This window comes from Peromyscus leucopus, chromosome 19 (assembly GCF_004664715.2).
Source record: "Peromyscus leucopus breed LL Stock chromosome 19, UCI_PerLeu_2.1, whole genome shotgun sequence".
Taxonomy (NCBI): Eukaryota; Metazoa; Chordata; class Mammalia; order Rodentia; family Cricetidae; genus Peromyscus; species Peromyscus leucopus.
The window spans coordinates 68,677,283-68,685,371 of record NC_051079.1 but is presented as its reverse complement, the minus strand read 5'-3'; the positions used below and the strand labels follow the sequence as shown (position 1 = coordinate 68,685,371).

The 8,089-nt window shown below is 44.6% G+C and overlaps 1 pseudogene; it reads left to right on the top strand.

Annotated features, from left to right (window-relative positions):
* Positions 1–20: 20 nt before the first annotated feature.
* On the top strand, positions 21–1,069 carry LOC114694938 (annotated as a pseudogene).
* The last annotated feature ends 7,020 nt before the right edge of the window (positions 1,070–8,089 follow it).

Genomic DNA, 8,089 nt, shown 5'->3' with positions numbered 1-8,089 from the left:
CGTCGAACACCTTGCAAGTGGTAAGCGGTTCACCTCTCTCTTTCCTCTCTCACCACCCCTAGATAGAACCGTGAGCTCCACAGCTGTGTACTACTGCCCACCATCATGTCCATTCCCGGGGTCAATGCGTCCTTCTCCTCCGCTTCGGAGAGCTGAACAGCCCAGTGACCATTCCGGCAGTGATGTTCATCTTCGGGGTCGTGGGCAACCTGGTGGCCATCGTAGTGCTGTGCAAGTCGCGCAAGGAGCAGAAGGAGACGACCTTCTACACTCTAGTGTGTGGGCTGGCTGTCACTGACCTACTAGGCACGTTGCTGGTAAGCCCAGTGACCATCGCCACATACATGAAGGGCCAGTGGCCCGGGGACCAGGCACTGTGTGACTACAGCACCTTCATCCTACTCTTCTTCGGCCTGTCGGGTCTCAGCATCATCTGTGCCATGAGCATTGAACGCTACCTGGCCATCAACCACGCCTACTTCTACAGCCACTACGTGGACAAGCGGCTGGCGGGCCTCACGCTCTTCGCCGTCTATGCATCTAACGTGCTGTTCTGCGCACTGCCCAACATGGGCCTGGGCAGGTCTGAGCGACAGTAGTACCCCGGCACCTGGTGCTTCATCGACTGGACCTCCAACGTGACGGCCTACGCCGCCTTCTCGTACATGTACGCGGGCTTCAGTTCCTTCCTCATCTCGCCACCGTGCTCTGCAACGTGCTCGTGTGCGGCGCGCTGCTCCGCATGCACCGCCAGTTCATGCGCCGCACCTCGCTGGGCACGGAGCAGCATCATGCGGCCGCCGCCGCAGCAGTGGCTTCGGCGGCCTGTCGGGGCCACGCGGCCGCCTCCCCAGCCCTGCAGCGCCTCAGCGACTTTCGCCGCCGCAGGAGCTTCCGGCGCATCGCCGGCGCGGAAATCCAGATGGTCATCTTACTCATCGCCACCTCCCTGGTGGTGCTCATCTGCTCCATTCCGCTGGTGGTGAGTGTCAGGGGCTGGAGTCCATTCAGTCCTTCTCCCGCATCTCTCTTTCCCCGCTCCCGCTTTCTCCCTGATTCCTTGGTGTGACAGTTTCCTCCAGGTCTGGATGGAAACCTGCTCAAGGCTTCTCTAAGTAGACCCAGGCTCTCCTAAGTCCTGACCCTAAGGAGACTCAGCAGGTGATTTCCCCCTTGGTCTCCCGAGGTTCTTTCCCCGAAAGCATGGGTTCTGAGGTCCCCTGGACAGCCCCCTGGGCTCCCCTTAGTCTGATGTTTTGCTTTGTATCTTCCCAGAACCCTCACTTCTGGCCCAGCCAGATGGGGGTGGGGACTATAGGGTTACTTACTCTAGCACTCCACTGTGTGGCCCCCAGAGCATTGCAAACCAGAGGTGATAAGCTCTGTTGAACTTATTCCTTTGGGTGAGTGCGGTTTGAGTGTTTTGATTTCTGTAGGCATTTTTCTTGTTCCTAGATTATGCAGCATTTTAAAGCTAGAATAGATGAGATGCTTTTTTTAGTTTAAAAGCCTGACTCGAATCACTTCACGGAAGAAAAAGAGTGACTTGCTTAGAATAATCTTGCAGACACATTCAAACTGCTCCCCGCCCCGCCTCAACCTCCACCCGCCCATCCGCCCCCCCACCACCACCACATACACACAAAACCATGTCATGCTTGAGAAGACTCTTGAACGAGGTAATGTCCAAATTCAAGTTCCCTATTCTTTTTGCAAGCCAAGAAAGCACGCTGGAGATGGGATTTGGACAAGTTGATATGCATCCGGTGTTTGCATTTTAATTCTCAGCGACCAGGAGAGGTCCGGTTTCTCCTTTATGGAGATGGTTCCCCCTAGGCCACCAGACTCCACTGCCCACTACTGTAGAATTACAGTCTCTTCTAACTTGGGCTTTTGTGGAGTGTCCGTTGGCGTTTGGGTGCACTCTGTCATTGAGGTAACACACTCTTTAAAAACTGCCTTTAGTAACGCTTGAAATACTATAAACAGAGAGGTGCAGGTGCCTCTTAAGTTCTCTGCTTTTACCTGTTGTTGGTAGAATGCACTAGAAACAGGTCGGTGGTAGAACATGATTCTTCATCTAGAATTTATCTTGTCCCAAGTTCTATCTCTCAAAATACTGCATTCCTGGAAATTCTAAACTACCTATTCAAAAAGAAATTACTATCTATGTTCATCGGGAGCCAGTGGAAATAAGCTTAATGGACTATTATGCTTTTCTTTTTCTTATTAATACTACTAGGGATCTTTGATATAAAAATATTTTTATGCCTTACAAAAGTGACTGTAAATGGAAGAACTCAGTGGTGGCTGAGAGCCAGCATACAGTAGCTTCTTGCCAATTTGTATAAACAGAAGTAAATATGACTGGCCAGAAGGGCCTTTAAGCCGTCCCAGAACCTAATGTAATTTACAGAGTTAAGTCACACTTGAGCCACATAAATATATTTTACTGTCTGTAATGTCAACTCAAAATAAAGTGAGGGTTGGAAGGGAAGGCCCTGTTTCTGCTGGGGCCTCTAGTCTCTCCTCGGTCTTGTATTTTACGGGACGGTAAATGACAAAGGGAGCAGCTGTAATTTACAGGATGTCCACTTCATGGAACTGAGGGGTCGGAGCTAGGCCATTAGTAACCATGCACAAACTTTCTAAATGTTTTGGTTAGAAGTGAGCATGTGACACCACTGATTCACATGAAGCTACCAATAAGGTGTTCTCCTCTGTCATCTGGAGAGGCTTACAAAACTAATTCTTTGGGCTGGCCTGGCCCTCAGGTTCAGGGCCATTTATGACAAAGCCTGAAATTATGTGAGGACCCAGAGTTATATTTATGTCTGGCAAGTTAATCACATTTTAGCTAATGAAGAATACTGTCCAGTCTAAAGAAGTCAGTACCATGGATCGAAGTTAAGGACCTCTATCTGAAAGCTGAAATTGACTCAGCTAAGGGGTGAGCATGTTGGTCAAGAGCCTGAATGCTTTCATGAGAAATAACTAATAAATAAAATAGGAGTAGCTTCAGATTTTAGCCTGGAGTTTGAGCTACAAAAAAAAAATCTACTTCTTCAGAGGCCAGATTAAATTAAAATTTGTCACAAGCAATGAGGAGCTATAGCACCCATGTATTCCCCCACGATTCAGTAATTATTGAAATAGTCAAAAGGAACTTGCACAGTTACCATCTTTCTTGACTTATTTTGCAGCCCCATTCCCACATTTCTCATATATTCAGAGAATAAATGAGATGAAAGCTCTGAAAACTCCCTGATGGTTAAAGCAGTTGGGCATATTTTCAGTTCAAAGGAGGGATGAAGCACCTGCTTGAGCATTATTGAATAAAATTAAGTGCTAATTCCACTGGAGGGAAATGAAACCCTCTGGGTCACTTTCAATGCTTTCAGAAGGCTTACCTGAGAGAGCAAACACAGCTTGCTTGGACTTTCAGAGAGCACATGCACCAGAGGGAGGACAGGCAGCCACTGCAAAGCAGCCCAGTCTGTCTTTTGGACCCGTGGGAAGAGGCTAGATTAGCTCTTACGGGACGGTTGATAATAAATTTAATATGAAAAGTAAATTTTAATTTGTTGTGTAAAATGGGCCACGGCTTGAGAGCTAAAGCTGAGAGAGGCTGTGAATTCCATTGTGGACACAATGAATATGCCAACTTTGCAAAATTCTCCGTGGATCATAATCAATGAAAGAGAAAGTATAAGCAGACTTTACAGCACACACAACATTTGGTAGGAATACAGTTTTTGTCACTTTGTCCTTTCTGCTATTTATAACTGGTCTCAGGGTTCAGCTGTTGTTTTTTTTTTTTTTTTTTTTTTTTCAAAACAGAAGAAGCTAAAAAAATGAAAGTACATGCTTAAGATAAATATCTTGCATTTTTTTAGCAACATGCAATCAGCATGAACTCCCAAGGATACCATATTAAATACTGTAACTAGATCGATTTCTGCTATTTAATTTTGCAGTTATAATACTAATGTTGCGATAAGAGTTCTAATCAGATCTTTTGCCTCGGGGCTAAAGAGCCAGACTGTCAGGTTTGGAAAGGCATGTCCCTCCACACGCAGGCAAGCCAAGGGCATATTTATCGCTTATTTGTTCCTTTTCTTTCTTCTTCCTCTGAGCTACCAGTAGTAAGACAAATTAATTAATTTTCTGCTTTGGTCAGGTAAACTCTACGCCCTTAGGGAAAGAGTTTCCTGTGTGTTCTTTGGTTGTGGCTAGAAAGGCATCAGCAACAGCTTATAGCGGCAGACAAAACTGTAAACAGGAACATGTTTTTGTAGAAGGCAAACTGGAAGTGGGCCCATTAAAGGATCGGATGAACAAAAAAGCCCATGCACAGGTAAAAGTAATGTGATTAATTTAGATGCCACTATAGAGAAATCAAAGATATTTGATCACGTTTCTAATAAGTGTGGCTAAGTTTTTAAAAGAACTGCAATTCCTAGAAGTAAATTTTGAGTCACAGCTTGAAATGACAGGCTTTTTAGAAGTACTTGGATGACTACAAAGTAGCACATAGAAACAATTTCACCGAACCCAGCACCGTATCGGAATCTTCTCAGTGGAGTAATCTCACGTTTCCACCCACTCAACACCTCAGTTTCCCCAGCCCCAATGAACAACTGTGACTGATGGGTTGGCTGGGAATTGTATCCTCCTTCACTCTTAACATCTTTACTGACATCTCAAGATTTGATTTTTATTGAAGATTTATAGCAAGGTATTTTTCTCCCCTAGAGCTGAAATGTTGAAGCTATAAATTGGGAGGGAAGAAAGCTTTTAGAATAGATTTATCATGTAGATATGAACAACTCGGGATGAAGTAACTTGCATGCAGTGGATGGCCAGTTAGTGGTCTAGAAGGAACAAGAAATACAGACTCTTCTACCACCGCTCAGTTCAGAACACTTTCCATGACCCTTGTTAAAAGTAACAGCTGTGTCAATTCTGCGACTCTTCACAAGGCAATGAGATTACAGAGTACACAGGGACAATTCCTCTCATGTGCTTGGAACAGAACAGGTAGCCTGCATGCGCAAATCCAGTTACAGATCCATTTACTGGATAGCAAGCATTTCAATTCAGACAATCAATTGTTGCATTGGTCTAGTCAAGAGTTCAATATTTCAGTTCAACATTCTCTTCAAACAGATTTTCTCTTAGGTAGGAAGTGCATGGTTTGAATACAGCCATCAACTATACCCCAAAGCTACCTGTGACTGCAATTATCAGTGTAGCCCTGAGTGGCCATGTTTCCACATATGTGTTAAAAGGAAAGTCGGAAGTGACAAAAGAGTGTTAAATCCTAGGCACTAGCCTCAGCACTTTAAGAACTTAGGCATAGCCTGGACTGGTAGCGCTTGCCTTTGAATCCCAGCACTAGGAAGGCAGAGGCAGGCAGAGCTCTGTGGGTTCAAGGTCAGCCTTATCTATACAGCAAATTTCAGAACAGCCAGAGCTACATAGCCCTGTCTCAAAACAAAAACAAAAACCTTTGTGTAGAAATGGTAAAGACCACAACCAAAATACAGAGAAGTTTGTTTGGTGACAAATCTGGGCATTTACCACCCTGCCATATAGCCTCCCCGTTAACATTCCGCGGTCGTACCTTCTAGTCTCTATTGAATCCTTGGCCGGTTCTATTCCAGAGCTCCTAAGCTTGACTCCTCACCAGTCTTAAGAAGTTTAGAATCTTGGAATCATTGCCAGTATCAGGCACAAGTCACATCCACCAAGTCTGCAGACTGCTCATCGTCAACAGGGAAGAAAGTTAGGGGCCTTGTTTGTATCCAGTAAGGGTTTTTAGACGTTTTCCCCTCTCTGACTCAGGTTCTGTTTTATCAGCAACACATGCTCCCTAACTGCAGACTGCCTGAACTTATTTATTTATACAACATCCAGGGCTTGCTGGAGGAGGGGTGTAGAAAAGTACTGCTGTGGGTATTCCTATTGAGCCAGTCACTGATCTTCAGGGACATTTCGGAAAGCAAGTGGTTGTTTGTTGTTTTTTTGTTTTTTTTGGTTTGTGTTTGTTTGTTGATTGGTTGGTTTTCATGACAGAGTTTCTCTGTGTGGCTCTGGCTGTCGTGGACTCGCTCTGTGGCCTTTAAAGTGAAGCCAGAGTTGCCATAATTTTTCAAGTGCCATAAAATGCCTCGAGTTGTTAGTTTTGTTTCTTTTTCCTCACTCCACTTGAAACTAAACTGAGGATACAAGGCCAAGTCATGCCCATTCATTTGGAGTCTCTGAAAATAACTTGATTGACTTTTGAGAATTTTGATATGAATTTGGAATTGGGTGGTGTATATTGAATTTACTCTGAAGTTTTGGGAATTAAGCCTGAGGCTTTATGCACACTAGGCCACAGTACTCTGACCCTGCGCTACATCCTACCCAGAATGTTGTATTTTATGCTCATCTGTATGCGACCTCTATAAATACTCCTTTACTGAAAGACACTAAATGATGAGATCCAGGGGCCTGTGCTAATCGTAAGTCCCTCCAAGCCCCCGTGGAACTCTAAAATAGAACATTTTAAAATTACAGCTTCCTTCATTCCCTTCTGTAGCAAAATTAATTATGGCTCCAGATAAAATGAAATACAAACGTGATTTCTTCCTTGCTCCCTGTTAGTTTTGATTATAAAAAAATATCATTAATTCTTCACAACACTGACTTTTTAAAACAGCACAGAAATTTGAAAAACAAAATGTGAATTGCTTTAAGTAGGTACAGCTTTTTGTTTTGTTTGTTTTAACTGTTCAGAAATTTCCTCTTTCAGGGGTAACTGTGTTTCCTTTGAGGTTGTGGTGGAGAACCAACCAGCCAAAATACATGTTAATGTTAATATATATATATATATGAAATTCAAAGTCCAAACTTAACCATACTCCATTCTGAAAGTTTCTTGGAAAATACATGTGGAAAATGCATCCCAAGAGATGCAGGGTACCAGCCACTCCAACGTAGAGCAACACTGCCCTCTAGAGGCTTCAAGTGTCAGGTTCACACAAACCCTGCCACAGCCAGGGCTTGCTACTAGCTGGTTCAATCAAGCCCATCACTTCCTTCATCTTTAGAAATGTAATGTGGAGTGTGAGTAAAATACAGACCTAATATTTTCTAGTGATGACTTCATTACTAAAAATAAATTTTAAAACATATTAAATCCAGCCTGTCTAGAACAATAAAAAGCCTCATGTTCTCACGTGTGCGAGTGCTTCCGAGACACATAGATGACGCCGCTTATCACTGCATACTCTAAGTGATAGGAGAGAATCTCTCATAAAGTTCCACTCGACACATTATTCAGATTTTGCCTCAGGTTTATGCTCTGTTTATCCCAGCACTTCGAGAAGTGAGGGCAAGAAGGCAGGACCAGTCGGCAGGCGTCACAGCTACATGGGACTTTCATTACCCTTCTCCTTGCCGTAAGAAATTAACCCTGTCTCAAACACTCACCTGACTGCCGGCTTGCTCGAGCTTCCCGGCTTGCGCAACACGTCTTGTGGCTGTAACTGTTCCACCACCACTAAGATGTCTTCGCGTACGCCACATCGAGCCACCCACTGCACTGTTCCAGAAACGAACCACATCGTCACATCTACCCTGTAGCGCGACTCCCGTCCCAACCGCGGCCCCTCGGCGGCTCTGAAGCACCGTCTTTGTTCGTCTCTCCTTTTCCTGGGCAGGCTCGCATCTCTGGCCCTTTGGAGGAAGCAGATGTTTCCAGTTAAGCTGAGCTTCTTCAGTCCCTTCTTCTGGACCTTGGCCAGTTTGGGTTTCTGTGTTCAATCCCATCTACTGGCAGATAGAAGCTTCTCTAAATGACCGGTGTGGAATGCATTTAATCTACAGATTAACAGCTAAGTCATTCAAGAGTCGACTGAGTACTACATCCATTCAGCAGTAAAAACAGCACAATGTCAAATAGATAGTGAAGGTATAAATTGCAGCACGGTAGAAACTTTTTGATCCTTCTCTACGACACAGATTTTACTTAATGTCATATCTGCATACAGCGCTGAGGTTGTGGACTTGCACTCTAAAGTAGATGGTGACAACACCCCAG